We start from the raw sequence: 22,431 nt of genomic DNA on the forward strand, positions 1-22,431 counted from the left end.
TATTTTAATGGATTAAAATTTTCCAAGGGCTCTACAGCATAGAGCTCAGGCATAAAATGAGATAAATATAAATAAAATAAAATATTTACAATGATATGCTTCTATAATTCTTCTGATTTATCTTTATTATAATTATTTTATATCTCCTTGACATGAAAATATTATACAAATGCAAGACTAGCTATTTTCTACCTTGTATCTAATATAATAATTAAGAACTTCAGATATTCTGTATGTACTCTTAGGTGAAAAATATAGAGGGGTATAGTTTCATTATATATTATTATGTCAACACTGCAATTAAGTTATTCTTGAATATTTGGTTTTGGTCTGTTTTATAAGTAGATAAATCCTTACTCTCTTCCTCCCAAATACTTCATGGTAAACTATTATTAATTAAAGACTTACTATGTGCCATAGATTTTCTTATAGTTTCAATCCTTCTAATTCTGCTAATAGGTAGGTATACCAACCCATTTTGTAGATTAGACAATTGGGATTCAGATAGACTTAGCCTCATACCCAATATTACACAGTTACTAAGTAGCTTCAGGAGTGTTTACAACCTAGACCCATATGACTCTAGAGCCACTTAATTTACTCATTGCATTTTCAGGTTCCATAATTCTCTCATCCTCTGTCTTTTTCTCTCAGTGCTTGCCCACGTGCGTGTAAAAAGAATTTTACTCTTCCCTAGAATGCTTTTTGTGAGCAAACTAGAGAGGAAAGTGGGACAGAAGGAAGGAGAAATAGAGTTTCTCTATGGCCAAAGTCACTGCTGGAATAGATCAAATCAATCCAATAAATTCTAAAGAGTAAGCACATGTGGATAGCAGAATGGACATGTTGAAAGTGACTTCCTCGATGTTCCATGGTGAAAACATGGATTATAGATGAATCCCCATGTTTTTCAGGGACTCTGATAATGTGGATCCTACTTATAGAGGCATGGTTATAAAAGAAATCCACATGTTCTTTTGAGACTCTAATTTATTTGCTTATTTCTTTTCCTCTGTAGTTGGGTGGGGGGGGGAGGTAAGTGGCCCATCTTTTTTAGCCTTCCATGACATAGCCCATGTGGAACTGCTTTTGTTTGACAGTTCTTTTGATGCTAAATTGGTAATGATTAATCCCTTTTAAATTAGATGTATTGTTGCATCTTGCTTGCAAAGGCTTTTATTTTAACTTAAATTATTTTTTTTCACTTAAAATTTCTCAATGACTTAATACTTACAAGAAAGATTCATGAGACACTGAAATTTTGACAAATTTTTCAGAGTAAAAATTCAGTAAGTAAAATCATTCTCCAGAGAACAATTACACTGAAATGCCCACAATGAATATAATACATATTTTGATTATCAGACCAAGCTTAATGACTCCTGTGAAGGCATCATAGTAAAAATTTACATGGGTCAGAAACACTTTGAGTTATGTGGTAAGACATAGGGACAATTCATCTTTATCTGAAAAATGGAATATACTGTAGAATTGATTCAATTATGTAAAATTGTTAGACTCAGTAATTCTTTATACCTTTAGAGAGCACTGATTAGTAATGAGTAATATGTAGACTTTTCTATAGCCAGATGAAAGGAAAAGTCTGGATATTTGAAATGTTTCTGTTTATGCAAATCAAATAAAATTGTAAGTTTGATCACTTCAAACATTTAAATCAAAATAATAATAATAACAAATTTTATTAGGTATTTAAAGAAAATAATTTCCTCCCTCATATAAACAATTTTTGGCATCGATTCAATTAAGTGAAAAATGGGAAGATCTTACTCTCAATCTAATTGGTAGATCTGAAATTTTAATATGGAAAAGTCTTCAGAGCAGTAATATGGTTGGATATAGTGTGTTGGAGTTGGGATCACCGAGTAGTAGAGTTTTTTGAAGATGCCCCTGTGTTCTGCAAGCCTACTTTTTTCCCCTTGCAGTTCATGTTTATGGTGTGTTGTTCAAGTTCCTCAGATAAATCATTTTTTGCTTGTGTTTGTGTTGAACAGCAAAGAGGAAAGAACTTTTTATCATTGTGTCCTTGAAAAACTAACAATGATCTTTAAAGGGTTTCATGACTATTTGAAAAGTATGGCAACAGCCTATATTATACAGTCAAGAAGTTGCCAATTAAAATGCACAGTATTTTGATGGCCTTTGTATGTGCTTGGTGGCTTTTAAAAAATTTTTTAACAAAAAATTCTGTTATATTTTCATGTGTACTGAGAGAGATATTAGGTACTTTTAGTCTCAAGGAGATAGAAAAAAATTAAAATTTTTACAAATTGCTAAAGCTCGCAAGAATAAAATGCAAGGCTATTTTTTTCCAGATTATTGGACCAATTCCTTTCTATGTAGATTGGCCCTTAGTCTTTCTAATAAATTCTATGTTGGTTATAAACTAGTTTTAATTCAGAGCCTCTGCATATTTTGCAGCATTGTAATGTATCTGCAAGGTACTAGTACTCGGTGTATTTTATAAATTAACCATATGGTTGTTTAGCATTTTTATAAGATATTTTTATTTATGTATATGTAATGTGTGTATTTGCAGTTAAATGCTTATACCATTTACATGATTGTAGTAACTGTCCTAGATATATGAAAGTGTGGTTCATCATATCCATTTAAAATGATTATACAATTTTTTATGTCACTGTGCATGTGACAAAATGTCATTAAAAAAATTTTTTTAATGTTCATTTTTGAGAGAGAGACAGAGTGCAAGCAAGGGAGGGGCAGAGAGACAGAGGGAGACAGAATCCGAAGCAGGCACCAGGCTCTGAGCTGTCAGCACAGAGCCAGATGCGGGGTTCAAACTCATGAACTGTAAGATCATGACCTGAGCCAAAGTCGGATGCTTAACTGACTGAGGCACCCAGGTGCCCTGACAAAATGTCATTTTTAATGATGAGACATTTGTCTTTTATGTTTATATATTCTATATATAATATAAATTAAATAAAAAAAACAAACTGAATTTTCAAATTAAATAAAAACAAAAGTATTTGTATTGTTGATACCGTTTTTGGTCCCATTTTTGGAAGAGTTGAAGAATTCATAGGTTTTATGTTTTTGTGATGGGATTTTAGCCTAATATGGATACAAAATATAATATATTAGAGTAAAATATAAATCAGATTATTTTTCATTATTCTATAGTTCTTATTCATTTTAAAAGAATTGAACATATATATAAAGGAAAGTGGAATGCACAAACTTTCATCTGGTTAATCTCAATACAAATAATTTAGCTCAATTATTTAGATGTTTTAAATCTTGATTCTTAATTTTATTTTTTGGAGGTATAGTTAGTGTTTCTTTATACATAATATATCATGACATTTACATAGCTTAGTATTATATAATAATATGGTATTAATTGCATTATTTTACTAGAACCTTGTAATAAACCTGGAGTAAGGGCAAGGTAGGTTCTTTCCCCTTAGTAAATGAAAGGCCAGAAATACTTAGAATTTGCTGAAGTTCAGGAGGCCATTAAAGAATGGAGACAAGAAGATATGGAGACAATGGAGACAAGCACTACTGAGAATCTGTATTCTTTCCATTTTAACACATCTGTTACAAAATATACAATACAAATAGTTAGGAAATATATTAGGAAAATAGTTACTTAATAATAGAACTATATATGGACAAATTTAGTAAGAAATATGCATGCCTATTTGAAGAAAATGGCCCAATTTTACTGAGGGGAATAGACAAATTTTTGACTAAATGGTGAGAGAGATGTTTCTGGAGAGGAAGAAGTCCACTCTTTTCCAAGTTAAGCTATAAACTTAACACATTTCTAATCAAACTCCCAGTGGGACTTTCTTGGAACTTGTCAAGTGATTCTAAAGTTTATCTGGAAAAAAGTTAATGAATAGCCAGAACTTTTATTTTTAAAGAACAGTGTACCCACCAGATTGTAAAATATACTATTAAACTATAAAAATAATATGCAGTAGGTTTGAGCCAGACTAGACAAAAAGATCTGTGAAACAGAAGACAAATGCAGAAGCAGAACAACTATATATGGAATTTTAACATATGATAGAGATGACATTTCAAACTAGTGAGGAAAGAATGGATAATTAAATAAATGGTGTTGAAGCCAATTGGAAACAACCTCACACCTTATACCAAACTGAATTCCAGATGAGTAAAATATTTATATGGAAAAACTGAACTTCTAAATCTACTAGAACAAAATATAACTGAATATTTATATACTCAGAGATTTTCTAAGACCCAGTACCTAAAGAAAAAACATTCATAAATTTGAGTACATAAAAAAGTTAAAATTTAGTATGGCTAATTACCATAATTAAAATTAAAAAGCTAATCAATGAACATAGAGCTAATGACATTAGTAATTAGAGATCTTATTAATTAATAAGAAAAGTATGAACATGATAATTTAAAAATGAGCAAACAGCAAGTGTAAATTCACTAAATGAGAATTATAAGTGAACAAAAATCAAACAAAAATGTTTACTAGATTAGCAAAATATGCATATTAAGTGAAGGCAGTGATTTTTTTGTAAAGGAAAAACCAAACAGTGATTTTTATTAAATATTGAGAACACAAAAGTTTTTAAGACCTTCACATAGCTACCTTTGCAAGTCCCTATTTATACACTGTAAATAAAAATCTTGTGAATATTTTTTCTGTAAAAAAAAAAAATCTAAATCTCTACTTGGTTGAATATGTGATAAGGCAGTAACATGTGGACTTTGATTTCCATAGCTCCTCGAGTATTGACTTCGACTAGTGCCAAATTGTATAAACATCATGAGCCTATGCTCATGAGGCGACACTGCATTATTAGCAACATTTTGTTATTTTTATCTGATGCTCATGAGTAATCTAGCAGAAACTAGATTCCCAAAGAGAAGAAGGTCTAATATGCTATAGTTAGGGTTTTTTTCAGAGAAAGGAAGTATAAGTACCCAGTACCCTTTTCTCTGTGAAATGCACTCTTGACCCTTCTTCCTTTGAATTGCTTTGTGTCTTCCCCTCTTGTAGTCTTTGTTACTACCTTGAGAGAAACAGTGGAGTACAATGGTTAAGAATGTAATCTCTGAAATTCAACTGTCTGGATCCAAATCCTAGCTGTGTCACACCCACTAGGTCACTTTAGGCAAGTTACTATACTCCTCTGTGCCTTAGTTTTATCATCTGAAAAAATGAGTATATTAAGGTTGTTGTGAAATTTAGATTAATTCATGAAAAGTAGCTAATGTAGGGTCAGGCTCATAGACAATACTTTTAATGCTTAGCTATTACTATCTTATTATTACATATGAAAACATGGAGACTTCTCTTCAAGTCAATATGCTAATACTAGTTCAGCAGGGGAGAAGAGAGCAAAGAAGCTTGGGACCAAAGACCCAGTTGGTTACATTTGTGAATTGGATTGATGTATCCTCTAAAATGTGTGTGTGACTTCTTTATCACATAGAGAGCTATGGCTACAGAAACAGGCGAGGAATTTAGATTATAGAACCCTGGTTTTCTATCCTTGAAGAAATGGTGTTTATTACTGATAATTATCTAAACATGTGGACATTATTTAATTTTCTGTAGTTGTAACTTAAAATGAATTAACATAATTTCATTAAAATTATTATATGAATTAAAAATAGGAGTTTTGTTTACATTTTTACATTAATTTATATTTTATAGCTACAGGTATTTTTTAAGAAGTCAGAATTTGAAGACCAAATGAAAGAAGATCTTCAAGGCTACCCTGCTTTTATTTTTCCACTCTGCTTATTTTCATATTTGTACTTTCTAGATACTTTTCATCCATATTTTCTATTGTTCATATAAAGTTGTATTTTTTAAAAATTTTAAAGTAGGTGATAGGTTTTGTATACATGGATACCATAGGTAGGTTTATTTATCTTATACACTAATTCAGTATCCCAAAGTCATACTGAAAAATAATATAGACAGTAAGTTGTTTCAGATGCCAATGATTTTCATAGGTGAATCACATGACAGCTGAAAAAATATCATAAAACATCATAGACTGGAAGTAGAGTTTCACATTACCACATGAGAAAGTATATGCATTTGTCCTTACTATACATTTTTCAAAATCCAAATATACAAAAGAAGGGCATTTCAGAAGCTAAAAGGAAAAATATATATATAATAAATGTATTTTAAATCCTCTGTTATATTTAAATCCATACACATTGTAATTATAAGTGTTTCTCAACATTTTCTTTTTTAAAATAATATTGAACTATATTTGAGATTTAACATTGTATAAATTTCAAGTGTACAACATGCTGATTTGATTCATTTATATACTGTAATGTGATTGCCATTGTGGCAATAGTTAGCACTTCTATCTTGTCAGAAAATTATTGTTTTTTAGTGGTTGGAATAGTTAAGTTCTAGTCTCTTAACAAGTTTGATGATTATAATACGATATTGTGTATATTTGCTATACCGTTCATTAGATCTCTTGACTTATTCACTTACTCCTTGTAAGTTCATGCCCTTAAACAGTATTTGTACTATCCTCCCTCCCAGAGCCCCTAATAACCACCATTTTACTCTCTGTTTTTATAAGTTGGGCTTTTTCAATTCCACATGTAAGTGATATTATACAGTACTTATCTTTTCCTGGCTTACCTCACTTAGCGTAACACAATTGCTGTGACTACAGTGCCTACCTGATCACAGGGGTGGACTCTGTGAGTTTGTGCCACAGCCCATGATAAAGAAAAAGGAAATGGAGAGTGAGGACTCTCCAGGACTGCTGTTCTGTTTACTAACTGCTAAAGAACCTTAGGCACTGCCTCTAGGAGTGACATTGTTATAGTTGACCAAATTTTCCTTTTACGCTTTTGTGGTATATGAGAATTTATAACTGTGGGAAATATTTTCAGTTTTAGAATTCTGACCTTCTTAGACATTTCAAGATATGTTGCAAGGAAGTTTGGGACTCTTACAAAATCCTGGTGGGGCAGAGTGTGTTTCTCTTAATTGTCTTATCAAAGACCTATCTGGTACTTCTCAGGCCCTCTGGTTTGATGCTTCTGGTTCAGTAGGTCTGGAGTGAGGAAGCAGTGACAGATTCCCATGGTCTGTTGGTGAATTTTAGAAATAATTTGCCTTTAAAAAGCTAAAACCTTTGTTACAATTAATGAGCCTACACATTAACACATCATTATCTCCCAAAGTCTATCATTTCCATTAAATTTCACCCTTGGTTTATATTCAATGGGTTTGGACAAATTTATAATGCCATATATCTACCAGAGTATATACATGTTATAATGAGGGAGGCTATGCATGTGTCAGGGTAGGGAGTGTCTGAGAAATCTCTCCTTCTGCTCAATATACTATGAGCCAAAACTTCTCTAAAAAATAAATTCTAAAAACAAACAAACAAACAAAAAACTAAAAGACTGAACATCAGACCTTGAATAAACATTAGAAATAAGTAGATGCTGAAGACCATTGTATGTTTATGAGATGTTGAAGAGAAGATCTGAGAATATGAGAGAGAACCAGATTAGTCTGATTTTAATACAGATTTTCAACCCCAGTTTTCTTCCCCAGTGATGGTTAATGGTTATTTTACTGACCTTTCTTTGTATTTTTTATACTTTCTATTAAAATCCTCACCCATTCCTAGCTTGAGTCTTTTTATTACCACAGTCCTAGGTCAAATCTTGTTTCAGAAGCCAATAAGGAAACAAGTTTTATTGAGTGTAAAATCACTCTAAAACCTCCAGTTTATCTCTCTCTTTCCTTTCTAGTGACGTGGAAGACAGTTTCTTTTTCTTTCACAAGGAAGTTTCTTCAGCTGTGCTTTAAGCATGTTCTTAGGACTTTTCTCCAGCAATTTTCCTCCCTCTCCTAGTCCCTGTAATTTGAACTGTCATCTTTTTCCTCTTTGCTAGCTCCTTCCTTATTACCCTGAAGAGATTATTTCTCACAGTGCTGTTTTCTTCACTAGCTACCCATCATTACCCTAATTCGTATAAGAATTACTGGTATGGGGCGCCTGGGTGGCTCAGTCAGTTTAGCAACCAACTCTTTAATTCTACTCAGGTCATGATCTCATGGTTAGTAGGTTTGAGCCCCGCATTGGGCTGTGCTCACAGTGTGGAGCCTTCTTGGGATTCTCTGTCTCCCTGTCTTTCTGTCCCCACCCCCCCTCAAAAATAAATAAACATTGAAACAAAAGAAAACAAAATAATATGTGGTTCTTCTGTCTCCTTTTCTTATCTCCCACTGATTTTTTAATTCATTTAATTATTTTAAGCCTTATTGACTAATACTTCCCTCTTCCTGCTAGTCATATCCCAATCAGTCATCCGAATCCTCAACCTGCTTGCTATTTTTGCACAATTAATACTTCTTATAGTTATTATCCTCTGGCTTGCATGGCACCATTCTCTGTCTGCTATTATTTATATAGCTTTTTTTCCTGAGACTGCTTTAATGACTTTTCTTCTGTTAAAGTATACTTTAAAAATGGTTAGTATATATATATATATATATATATATATATATATATATATATAACTCTAATACAAATATAAAATGAATACTCATCAAATATTGAACTTATGAATTAATGAGGGAACAAATAAGATGTTACAGTTGGTTCAGAATGTTTTTTAGAAAGGTAGAAATGTGTGTATATATGTCTTTGCGTGCATAGTCGATGTAATAAACATTATAAAATTGCTGTTAGATAGTGAGATACAAAACTATTTTATGTTTTATAGTCAGTAAACTGTATCTTTTGTTGTTGTTTATGTTATTCACAACCCTATCTATCTTCTCACACCTATATACTCCCTCTGCTTATAGGGTGAAGAGAGGGATAAACTTCTGTTGTATTTATGGTAACTGGGATTGTATTAGTTTCCTACTGATGCTGTAACAAATTACTACAAATATAGTGGCCTCAAAAACACAAATGTATTATCTTATAGATCTTGAAGTCAGAAATCCAAAATGGGTTTCACTGGGCCCAAATCAAGGTGACAGCAGGTACAGTACATTTGTTCCCTTTGCTGGAGAATCCTAGATGATTACATCCACAGGCGTGGCTTTTACAACTTGTATGTTTACAACAGCAGCACAAACTTGTTTTTGATTACCATACACCTTATTCTACTGACCCCCTACCCAAATTCTCTAATTGGTTGTCTCATAAGCATCTCTGCCTTAGACGATTCAGACTGCTGTAGCAAAGTACCATAGCCTGGGTGGCTTGAGAAATCGCTTGTTTATCAAGTTAAAATTTATTAGAAATGTTTGCTCATTTTAGGGAACACTCACAAAACAAGTAACTCACAATCCAAGGTTTTTCTGTGCCTTCGTTTGTACTGGGATGGCTTCAATCTTGGCCTTATTTTCTTTTTTCCTCATGTCTACTAAGTTAGCAAGTCCTGAAAAGTCTACATCCATAATGTGTCTCACATTTCTTCTTTCTGCTGATATTATTAGTCTTGGCTATTGTTATTTATTGCCTGAGTACTACGGAAGATTTCTTTCTTTTCTTTCTTTTCTTTCTTTCTTTCTTTCTTTCTTTCTTTCTTTCTTTCTTTCTATTTAAGTAATCTCTGCGCCCAATGTGGGGTTCAAACTCATGACCCTGAGATCAAGAGTCACATGCTCTTCTGAGCCAGCGAGGCACCCCCAGAAGTTTTCTAATTAGTCTTTCTCCTTCTCCTTCTGTCCTTCTTTCTTCTTCTTCTTCTTCTTCTTCTTCTTCTTCTTCTTCTTCTTCTCCTTCTTCACAATTCCTGTCTATAACCCATTCTCTGAAGAACAAACAGAGTAATTTAACTCAAATGCAAATCTCCTCATCCCCTGTGAAAATCGGGCAATAGTTACTTTTGACTCTTAGAATAATGCTCAAAATCTTTAACAGGTCCTGTAAGGTTGTGCATAATTTGATGTCCCCCTCTCACTTTTTCTCTTTCTCTCCGGGTTTAGTTTTTGCATTACCTTCAACCTCCCATACCCTGTACTCTGCATGTTGGTATTCCACTTAACTTCCGAAGTTGCTTAAAGATTTTAAGCTTCTTATGCTGTAGGGCTTTTTTAAGAGTTGGTCTATATGTGACCAACTATGTTTTTCCTCTTCTACTTTTCTGTCATGCCCTGGCTTAAATGCTGCTTCCTTGGGGTGACCTTCCTTGGTCTGTTAGTCAAAGAATAAGCAAATCGTTTATGTTCCTGTCTGTGTTCTTTAATAGCAGTCAACATTTCCCCTCACAGTATATCTCACAATTGTAATTGTATACTTATTTGTAGCATTATTTGTTTAATATCTATTTCTTTTATTAGACTTTAAACTCCTGGATAGCAGACAGATCTCTTTCCCACTGCTGTATATATTGCCTAGCATAGAACCAGGCACTTCATAGCACTGAATAATTTACCTGTTGAATAAAGGAATGATTGAATAGATGAATGAATGAATCAGTTATACGTAGTCTGCAGTGACTGATTCTGTTTTCAAGTTCCTTGAATGAAACCTACATAGAACTGTGTTCACATTGCTTTCTAAAAGTTGATCTAAACTATGACAGCAAGCGTTTTCTTGAGGCTCTGTCTTCTTCTTTTTCCCTTTTAAGACTTGAATTTTTGTTTTATATATTTCATTATACTCAAGGTTATGACTGCTAAGTACCTGGGGTCAAAAACAAAACAAAAAAATAAAATAAAACTCCGCACTATATTTCACAGTTCTCGAAGTCTAAATTATGGTATTAGTAGTCCTTCTCAGTTTGCTGAATGTGAAATCCAACAACAAGGAGAAACACACCAGCAAATATTAATCTTACATGCATGCATTGTCCTTCACTGATTCAGCTATAAACCTGTGTAGTCAAGAAATTATTTAAAACAGGTTGCAATTGGAGTCATAAGTCAGACAGTTTTGAGTTCATTTAGAAAAAATAATCAGTTAGACTACTAATTTTAAAGAAAAAAAATTAGAGAAAAGAGTTCTCTGGTTAACATATATATATCTCTAGACATGTGTCTTCAGAAAAAGCAGAAAAGCTTTTTATCGCTTCAGAGAAAATGAATTCTAATGGACAAATAATATCATGGGTACAATAAATTCTGCACCCTTAAAGTTACAGGGTATTTTTTTGGTTTTTAGTTAACATTTTTAATCTGACTTTTAGATTTTCTAAATTCCACAAAGCCAAACCAAAAGAAGTTTTATTTTCAAGAAAAAATATAAAGATGACAAAGCAAATATACCAAGGAGGAAGAACTACCATTTTAGTTGAAAAGGGAGCCAAATGAGATTATGGACACTATTGTAGAGTTTTACATAGAAACAGGACTTGGTGGAGACATGATGACATAATCTCTACAATATTAATATGCTTTATTCTTCTTTTCCCTGGTGGACCATGTAAACTCATATCAAAAAATATCTAATTTTAACATTCATTTTATAAATCGATCTAACTTCTTAGGTATTTGAAATCAGGCAATTGTGGAAAGATGCATAACTTTAAACAAATCAACATTAAATACGTATGTGTTAATTTTGAATTTTGAATTAATTCATGTGTTAGAACATGAACATTTAGTAAAACTTTGAACTAAACAAAGATTATGACTTTTGAACTTAGCTGGACCCAACATGTATTTGTAAAACTGAAAAATGACTTGAAAATACAATTTAAAAACATTTAATTTTCATATTGGTTTATATTTGAAAAGCACTTTGATGATTATGGAATGCTCTTTTAATTTCTCATATGAATTATAAGGAGTAAAAATTTTAGTGAATTATTGAAAGTCATGTATATCTACTAAGTGTAATATTATGGGTAATATAGAAATTCTCCAAAAGATTTCTTTTAGAACATTGGAATGATTTGGATTTCCTGAAGATATAAATGTTAACTCTTTGTATCTCAGAATTATTAATTTAAGTATTTACATTTTATTTTTTTTTAATTTTTTTTTCAACGTTTATTTATTTTAGGGACAGAGAGAGACAGAGCATGAACGGGGGAGGGCAGAGAGAGAGGGAGACACAGAATCGGAAACAGGCTCCAGGCTCTGAGCCATCAGCCCAGAGCCCGACGCGGGGCTCGAACTCACGGGCCGCGAGATTGTGACCTGGCTGAAGTCGGACGCTTAACTGACTGCGCCACCCAGGCGCCCCTTTTTTTTTTTTTTTTAATTTTTTTTTTTAGTATTTACATTTTAAACAGGTTCTAAAAATTCTGGTATTCCGACTGTGGAAAGAATTGGCAAGAAAAATGTCAATTTATCACATTAGACTTTAACAGGAGTCTCCATTTTCCATTTTTGATGGAATGTGTTAATGAGAGGAAGAATAGGCAATATTTTACACTGTTAATAATTGAAAATACATTCCCCAAAGGACATGAAAAATAATCAATTAAATTGTAAACCATACTACTTATAGCCCATAGTCATTAAGTATTAAATTACAGTGACTGGTTTTAAAGAGAAAAGTCTCATATATATTAAAAAAAAAAACAACACAAAAACCTTCTCACCCTACAAAAATTTATTATAAAGCCTAGGGCTATTAAAAATATTAAAACACATTCTTGGCCACTTGATTTACATTTTTGGAATACCACCTACCATCCCACAACACTTATAATCCTCTTTACACTCAGATAAAACTCTGTTCTACCTGACCCCTCCTTTATGAAGTTCAGCAAAAATCCTTTTGTGGGCCAGGGTAATATTCTCAGGGTCTAAGTTTATATTGAACTCTAGACTGCTAGAGTGAATGGGTTTTGTTCTTTTATTTTCCTGCTGGTAAGAAACAAACTCCTCATTCTTATAAAGGTGCTGATTTTCTACAAAGTGTTTCAGGTATGGGCTCCTGAATCCAGGGAGGCCTTTTTTTTTTTTTTTTTTTTTTTTTTTTTTAGCCATTGAGAAAGTCTTACTTATAAGACTGACTTTCATCACAAATGTTGCAAAGCTGTAAATATATATCTGTCTAATATATCTTGAGTTTCAATCAACGACTTGCCCATTGCCTGATGAAAATGGGCTTGATTGGTAGAGAAACTGAACTGTGAATGACATCCTACAAACTCCTGGATCCAGTACCATAGAAATTCCAGATGAATGATGGAATATATTTTTAAAAATTATGTACCCTGTCCATTGCATTTTGCTGAAAATTAGCTTAAATTGAACTCTGTACCTGAAAGAACACTTATACCATTGTACTTTTCTTTATTTTCCTTGTGTCATTTCATATTTTGTGATCATGGACATCCAAGCTTCTCCTACTACTGAATATCTTTGCTGAAGTAGGCAACATAACAAGAAAATTCATTTGACTTTGTAAGCATTTCACTAATTTAAAAACATAAGACTCAGAGTGTTGTAGGCTTTTGATTCTCTTCAAGAATGGTACCTTTTAAAACAATACTAACAAATCAGGTGTGAAAGCAGGAAATAACATAAGTCGTGTCCAATATGTATTTCCTTTTCATAGCATTCCTAGGAATAGCTAAAATATGGGACAACATTGAATTCTATTAAGAAACCAAAATACTATATAGTGGATATATCAAACATCTTATGGTTAACATTGAGCTTAGTTTGCAAAATCAATTTAATTTACTGACAAACACTGACATTTTATTTCTTTTCCTGGGCTGGAATAAAACCCTTCTTCTGTGAACATCTTGCCCTTACCACTGTGTTCATTCTTTCATCTTTGCTGAGACTATTTGCAAACTGATTTGGGTACAGCCGGGAACTTTCCAAATCTCTCCAATTTAAGCAAGCATCTCTTCTCCATCCTCATCTGGAGCCAACCTTTTCTGTAAACACTCCACTCACCAGTATGTCTCTATAAATTATTGGAGACATTTTAGAGTGATGACCCAATATACGTCTTATATAACATTTTTATAAAGCATTGTGAAGCAGATACTTCCCCCCCCCCCCACTATCTTTTCATAGTCTTGATTAATTTAAAGAATTCTGTAGTACATCCTTCTTGAACAGGATAGAAAGAGAGTCTCCCACCCTTCTCACAAGTTAATTTAAGAAGGCCATTTCTTTGTTTTCCAACAATTAAGACATCACTGGAAATGGCTTTTGTGGAATTTTGCATCTTTCAACTTCTTGGACTATATAAAAGTTTTAATTTATTTCTCCTGGCTCAGTTCCTTATGCTAACAGTTTTACAACTGGTTGTTGAAAATGGCTATATATGTATAGTTCAGTCATATATAAAAGCAGCACTGAATGCTGCTGCTTTAATATTCTGAACTTGTTATTTTGGTTGACCTAGTTTCTATGTTTGGTTTAGACTGCTATTCAGAGATTATTGAATGATTTTTTTTTAATTCAGCAATGCCTTTATCCACTATTTATAATAATATGAAAAAGACAAGATTTCTACAAAATTGTTGAAGAAGTAAGCTATTCTTCATTCTAAGGGCATTAGGTAGTTAGACTATTCTCAACACTGAGAGATATAGATTATTTTACTGTTTCATGATCTAAACTGAATTATTTATTTTTATGTGTTTATTTACTTTGAGAGAGGCAGCACAAGCAGGAGGGGCAGAGAAAGAGGTAGAGAGAGAATCCCAAACAGGGTCCACACTGACAGCATGGAACCCGAAGCAGATATTGGTCTCACACCATGAGATAATGACCCGAGCTGATATCAAGAGTTGGATGGCTAACCCACTGAGCCACCCATGCATGCCTAAACTAAATTATTTAGATTTCTCTATGTTTTTTTTTCAATATATGATATTTATTGTCAAATTGGTTTCCATACAACACCCAGTGCTCATCCCAAAAGGTGCCCTCCTCAATACCCATCACCCACCCTCCCCTCCCTCCCACCCCCCATCAACCCTCAGTTTGTTCTCAGCTTTTAACAGTCTCTTATGCTTTGGCTCTCTCCCACTCTAACCTCTTTTTTTTTTTTTTCCTTCCCCTCCCCCATGGGTTTCTGTTAAGTTTCTCAGGATCCACATAAGAGTGAAACCATATGGTATCTGTCTTTCTCTGTATGGCTTATTTCACTTAGCATCACACTCTCCAGTTCCATCCACGTTGCTACAAAAGGCCATATTTCATTTTTTCTCATTGCCACATAGTACTCCATTGTGTATAGAAATCACAATTTCTTTATCCATTCATCAGTTGATGGACATTTAGGCTCTTTCCATAATTTGGCTATTGTTGAGAGTGCTGCTATGAACATTGGGGTACAAGTGGCCCTATGCATCAGTGCTCCTGTATCCCTTGGATAAATTCCTAGCAGTGCTATTGCTGGGTCATAGGGTAGATTTATTTTTAATTTTTTGAGGAACCTCCACACTGTTTTCCAGAGCAGCTGCACCAGTTTGCATTCCCACCAACAGTGCAAGAGGGTTCCCGTTTCTCCACATCCTCTCCAGCATCTATAGTCTCCTGATTTGTTCATTTTAGCCACTCTGACTGGCGTGAGGTGATATCTGAGTGTGGTTTTGATTTGTATTTCCCTGATGAGGAGTGACGTTGAGCATCTTTTCATGTGTCTGTTGGCCATCTGGATGTCTTCTTTAGAGAAGTGTCTATTCATGTTTTCTGCCCATTTCTTCACTGGGTTATTTGTTTTTCGGGTGTGGAGTTTGGTGAGCTCTTTATAGATTTTGGATACTAGCCCTTTGTCCCATATGTCATTTGCAAATATCTTTTCCCATTCCGTTGGTTGCCTTTTAGTTTTGTTGGTTGTTTCCTTTGCTGTGCAGAAACTTTTTATCTTCATGAGGTCCCAGTGGTTCATTTTTGCTTTTAATTCCCTTGCTTTTGGGGATGTGTCAAGTAAGAAATTGCTACGACTGAGGAAAGAAAGGTCTTTTCCTGCTTTCTCCGCTAGGGTTTTGATGGTTTCCTGTCTCACATTCAGGTCCTTTATCCATTTTGAGTTTGTTTTTGTGAATGGTGTGAGAAAGTGGTCTAGTTTCATCCTTCTGCATGTTGCTGTCCAGTTCTCCCAGCACCATTTGTTAAAGAGGCTGTCTTTTTTCCGTTGGATGTTCTTTCCTGCTTTGTCAAAGATTAGTTGACCATACATTTGTGGGTCTAGTTCTGGGGTTTCTATTCTATTACATTGGTCTATGTGTCTGTTTTTGTGCCAATACCATCGTGTCTTGAAGATTACAGCTTTGTAGTAGAGGCTATAGTCTGGGATTGTGATGCCTCCTGCTTTGGTCTTCTTCTTCAAAATTACTTTGGCTATTTGGGGCCTTATCCCTAGGTATTTTATGCTTCATGGTGCAATTGTGAATGGGATCAGTTTCTTTATTTGTCTTACTGTTGCTTCATTATTAGTGTATAAGAATGCAACTGATTTCTGTACATTAATTTCGTATCCTGCAACTTTGCTGAATTCATGTATCAGTTCTAGCAGACTTTTGGTGGAGTCTGTCGGGTTTTCCGTGTATAATATCATGTCATCTGCAAAAAGTAAAGTTTAACTTCATCTTTGCCAATTTTGATGCCTTTGATTTCCTTTTGTTGTCTGATTGCTGATGCTATAACTTCCAACACTATGTTAAACAACAGTGGTGAGAGTGGACATCCCTGTCGTTTCCTGATCTCAAGGAAAAACCTCTCAGTTTTTCCCCATTGAGGATGATGTTAGCTGTGGGCTTTTCATAAATGGCTTTTATGATGTTTAAGTATGTTCCTTCTATCCTGACTTTCTCAAGGGTTTTTATTAAGAAAGTTGCTGAATTTTGTCAAATGCCTTTTCTGCATCGATTGACAGGATCATATGGTTCTTATCTTTTCTTTTGTTAAAGTGATGTATCATGTTGATTGATTTGCGAATGTTGAACCAGCCCTGCATCCCAGGAATGAATCCCACTTGATCATGGTGAATAATTCTTTTTATATGCTATTGAATTCGATTTGCTAGTATCTTATTGAGAATTTTTGCATCCATATTCATCAGGGATATTGGCCTGTAGTTCTCTTTTTTTACTGGGCCTCTGTCTGGTTTAGGAATCAGAAAGTAAAACTGGCTTCATAGAATGAGTCTGGAAGTTTTCCTTCCCTTTCTATTTCTTGGAATAGCTTGAGAAGGATAGGTATTATCTCTGCTTTAAACGTCTGGTAGAACTCCCCTGGGAAGTCATCTGGTCCTGGACTCTTATTTGTTGGGAGATTTTTGATAACTGATTCAATTTCTTCGCTGGTTATGGGTCTGTTCAAGCTTTCTATTTCCTCCTGATTGAGTTTTGGAAGAGTGTGGGTGTTTAGGAATTTGTCCATTTCTTCCAGGTTGTCCAGTTGGTTGGCATAAAATTTTTCATGGTATTCCCTTGTATTAGGATAATTGCTTGTATCTCTGAGGGATTGGTTGTAATAATTCCATTTTCATTCATGATTTTATCTATTTGGGTCATTTCCCTTTTTTTTTTTTTTTTTTGAGAAGCCTGGCTAGAGGTTTATCAATTTTGTTTATTTTTTCAAAAAACAAACCCTTGGTTTCGTTGATCTGCTCTACAGTTTTTTTTTAGATTCTATATTGTGTATTTCTGCTCTGATCTTTATTATTTCTCTTCTTCTGCTGGGTTTAGGCTGTCTTTGCTGTTCTGCTTCTATTTCCTTTAGGTGTGCTGTTAGATTTTGTATTTGGGATTTTTCTTGTTTCTGGAGATAGGCCTGGATTGCAATGTATTTTCCTCTCAGGACTGCCTTCGCTGCATCCCAAAGCGTTTGGATTGTTGTATTTTCATTTTCATTTGCTTTCATATATTTTTTAATTTCTTCTCTAATTGCCTGGTTGACCCATTCATTATTTAGTAGGGTGTTCTTTAACCTCCATGCTTTTGGAGGTTTTCCAGACTTTTGCCTGTGGTTGATTTCAAGCTTCATAGCATTATGGTCTGAAAGTATGCATGGTATGATCTCAATTCTTGTAAACTTATGAAGGGCTGTTTTGTGACCCAGTATGTGATCTATCTTGGAGAAGGTTCCATGTGCACTCGAGAAGAAAGTATATTCTGTTGCTTTGGGAAGCAGAGTTCTAAATATATTTGTCAAGTCCATCTAATCCAATCTAATCCAATTCAGGGCCCTTGTTTTTTTATTGACCATGTGTCTAGATGATCTATCCATTTCTGTAAGTGGAGTGTTAAAGTCCCCTGCAATTACCACATTCTTATCAATAAGGTTGCCTATGTTTGTGAGTAATTGTTTTATATATTTGGGGGTTCTCATATTCGGTGCATAGATATTTATAATTGTTAGCTCTTCCTGATGGATATACCTTGTAATTATTATATAATGTAATTATATATATATATATATATATAATTATATATAACATTACATATAATTATATAATGTTCCAGCCTTTAATTTAAAGTCTAGTTTGTCTGATATAAGTATGGCTACTCCAGCTTTCTTTTGGCTTCCAGTAGCATGAGAAATAGTTCTCCATCCCCTCACTCTCAATCTAAAGGTGTCCTCAGGTCTAAAATGAGTCTCTTGTAGACAGCAAATAGATGGGTCTTGTTTTTTTATCCATTCTGATACCCTATGTCTTTTGGTTGGCGCATTTAATCCATTTACATTCAGTGTTATTATAGAAAGATATGGGTTTAGAGTCATTGTGATGTCTGTAGGTTTCATGCTTGTAGCATTGTCTCTCGTACTTTGTCTCACAGGATCCCCCTTAGGATCTCTTGTAGGGCTGGTTTAGTGGTGATGAATTCGTTCAGTTTTGTTTGTTTGGGAAGACCTTTATCTCTCCTTCTATTCTAAATGACAGACTTGTTGGATAAAGGATTCTCGGCTGCATATTTTTTCTGTTCATCACATTGAAGATTTCCTGCCATTCCTTTCTGGCCTGCCAAGTTTCAGTAGAGAGATACATGACGAGTCTTACAGTCTCCCTTTATATGTTAGAGCACGTTTATCCCTAGCTGCTTTCAGAATTTTCTTTTTATCCTTGTATTTTGCCAGTTTCACTATGATGTGTCGTGCAGAAGATCAATTCAAGTTACATCTGAAGGGAGTTCTCTGTGCCTCTTGGATTTCAATGCCTTTTTCCTTCCCCAGGTCAGGGAAGTTCTCAGCTATTATTTCTTTTTCTTTTTTTTTTTCAACGTTTATTTATTTTTGGGACAGAGAGAGACAGAGCATGAATGGGGGAGGGGCAGAGAGAGAGGGAGACACAGAATTGGAAACAAGCTCCAGTCTCTGAGCCATCAGCCCAGAGCCCGACGCGGGGCTCGAACTCACGGACCGCGAGATCATGACCTGGCTGAAGTCGGACGCTCAACCGACTGCGCCACCCAGGCGCCCCTCACCTATTATTTCTTCAAGTACACCTTCAGCACCTTTCCCTCTCTCTTCCTCCTCTGGAATACCAATTATGCGTAGATTATTTCTCTTTATTGCATCACTTAGTTCTCTAATTCTCCCCTCATACTCCTGGATTTTTTTTATCTCTCTTTTTCTCAGCTTCTTCTTTTTCCATAATTTTATCTTCTAGTTCACCTATTCTGTCCTCTGCCTCTTCAATCCAGGCCGTGGTTGTCTCCATTTTATTTTCCAGATCATTAATAGCATTTTTAGCTCCTCCTGGCTGTTCCTTAGTCCCTTGATCCCTGTAGCAATAGATTCTCTGCTGTCCTTTATACTGTTTTCAAGCCCAACGATTAATTTTATGACTATTATTCTCAATTCACTTTGTTATATTGTTTAAATCATTTTTGATCAGTTCGTTAGCTGTCGTTATTTCCAGGACGTTTTTCTGAGGGGAATTCTTCTGTTTCGTCATTTTGGATAGTCCCTGGAGTGGTGCGGGACTGCAGGGCACTTCCCCTGTGCTGTCTTGAATAACTTGGGTTGGTGGGCGGGGCCACAGTCAGACCTGATGTCTGCCCCCAGCCCACTGCTGGGGCCACAGTCAGACAGGTGTGTGCCTTCTCTTCCCCTCTCCTAGGGGCAGGATTCACTGTGGGGTGGCATGGGCCGTCTGGGCTACTTGCACACTGCCAGGCTTGTGGTGCTGGGGATCTGGTGCATTAGCTGGGGTGGTTCGCAAGGTGCACAGGGGTGGGAGGGGCAGTCTCAGCTCGCTTATCCTTTGGTGATCCGCTTCAGGAGGGGCCCTGCGGCACCAGGAGGGAGTCAGACCTGCCGCTGGAGGGATGGATCGCAGAAGCACAGAGTTGGGTGTTTTCGAGGTGCAAGCAAGTTCCCTGGCAGGAACTGGATCCCTTTGGGATTTCGGCTGGGGGATGGGCGAGGGAGATGGTGCTGGCGAGCGCCTTTGTTCCCCGCCATGCTGAGCTCTGTCGTCAGGGGCTCAACAACTCTCCCTCCCGTTGTCCTCCAGCCTTCCCGCTTTCCGAGCAGAGCTGTTAACTTATAACCTTCCAGATGTTAAGTCCCACTTGCTGTCAGAACACACTCCCATCTGGCCCCTCCGCTTTTGCAAGCCAGACTCGGGGCCTCTGCTTGGCCAGTGGGCTTCCCCTCCGCCCTGGCTCTCTCCCGCCAGTCCATGTAGTGCGCACTGCCTGTCTGCCCTTCCTACCCTCTTCCGTGGGTCTCTCCTCTGCACTTGGCTGCAGAGAATCCATTCTGCTAGTCTTCTGGCGTTTTTCTGGGTTATTTAGGCTGGTGTAGGTGGAATCTAAGTGATCAGCAGGATGTGGTGAGCCCAGCATCCTCCTACGCTGCCATCTTCCCAATAAAGTGTCTAGATTTCTCTATGTTTGACAAAAGTTGGTATTGGTAAAAGTTGAATTGGATGGGAAAATAATAAGAGGGAAAACCTTATGCAGAAACAAAAGTAATGTCATTGGGTAGGTGCTATATCACATTAGCTTTTCAAATATTCACTAATTATTTTAATTCTCCTGTTGTTGTATAAAACTCCTCAAAGTAGATCATGAACTTGGTTGATGGTATAGTGTGTGGTAGGGTAGGAGAAGCACTAGGTAACCATGACAGTCTTCTAAAATGTTAATTTTATAAAAAGTAAGTTTAGTTTTAACTACTGACTTGTATATAGATATAATTCAAAACTTATTGCAATCTTAACATATGGACTTGTGACTTCAAATAAATTTCCTGACTTTCACAGTCCATCTCAGAAGAATTCTCTCTTTTGTTATCATTACAGGCACTTCAGTGTACCAGTTTGCCAAGCAAATGTCTGAATTATTCTCCACTGAAAGTAGCTGGTATGGTTGACATTTGTTTTTATTTTTGACAGAGAGAGACAGAGAGATACAGAGAGACAGAAAGAGAGAGAGAGAGAGAGAGAGAGAGAGAGAGAGAGAGAATAAATGGGGGAGGGGCAGAAGTAGAGAAAGAAAGAATCTTAAGCAGGCTCTGTGCTCAACATGGAACCTGATGCAGAGCTCTATCCCATGACCCTGGGATCATGACCTGAGCTGAAATCAAGAGTCAGATGATCAACTCACTGAGCCACCCAGGCACCCCTGGCTGACATATTTTGATTTAAAGTGACTCCACATCAAGGGGTCCTGGGTGGCTCAGTCAGTTCAGTCTCCAACTTTGATTTCGGGTCAGGTCATGAGCTCAGGGTTCATGAATTTGAGCTGTGTGTCGGGCTGAATGCTGACAGTTCAGGGCCTGCTTGGGATTCTCTCTTCCTCTCTCTGTCCCTCTCTCACTCATGCACTTCTCTCTCTAAAAATAAATAAATAAACTTAAAAAAATGTGACTCCCCATCTGAAAAGAACATTTTTGTTTTTCATTTTAACCCAAAGGCTTAAAATGATTTCAATCTGGGGGCGCCTGGGTGGCGCAGTCGGTTAAGCGTCCGACTTCAGCCAGGTCACGATCTCGCGGTCCGTGAGTTCGAGCCCCGCGTCAGGCTCTGGGCTGATGGCTCGGAGCCTGGAGCCTGTTTCCGATTCTGTGTCTCCCTCTCTCTCTGCCCCTCCCCTGTTCATGCTCTGTCTCTCTCTGTCCCAAAAATAAATAAAAACGTTAAAAAAAAAAAATTTAAAAAAAAAATGATTTCAATCTGAGTTTTCCAATAGACTTATTAAAATGCAAATGTCCCATTAGTAAAGGATGATCAAATACTTTGCTAGTTATTATCTTCAGCAGATAAACAACTACATAAGGTTTTAAGGAAAAGGAAATGTGAAATATTTATTTAGGGGAGGTAGTAAGTCAATAGTTTTATGGAGGACCCTGATTCTCTCCTCATTACAAACACACATTCATATGTACTATTAATAAGGGTAGTCATATGGTATTGGATAAACTAACGGGTTGTATAAAAAATATTGATAATCTCATGAAATGAAGTGGAAAGTATAACTAATTGGTTGTTCAGCTTGGAAAGTAAACGTGCCCAGGATTCACTGGTGGTAGCATTATTTTTGTCCTGGATG

Source organism: Prionailurus viverrinus, chromosome B1 (assembly GCF_022837055.1).
Source record: "Prionailurus viverrinus isolate Anna chromosome B1, UM_Priviv_1.0, whole genome shotgun sequence".
NCBI lineage: Eukaryota > Metazoa > Chordata > Mammalia > Carnivora > Felidae > Prionailurus > Prionailurus viverrinus.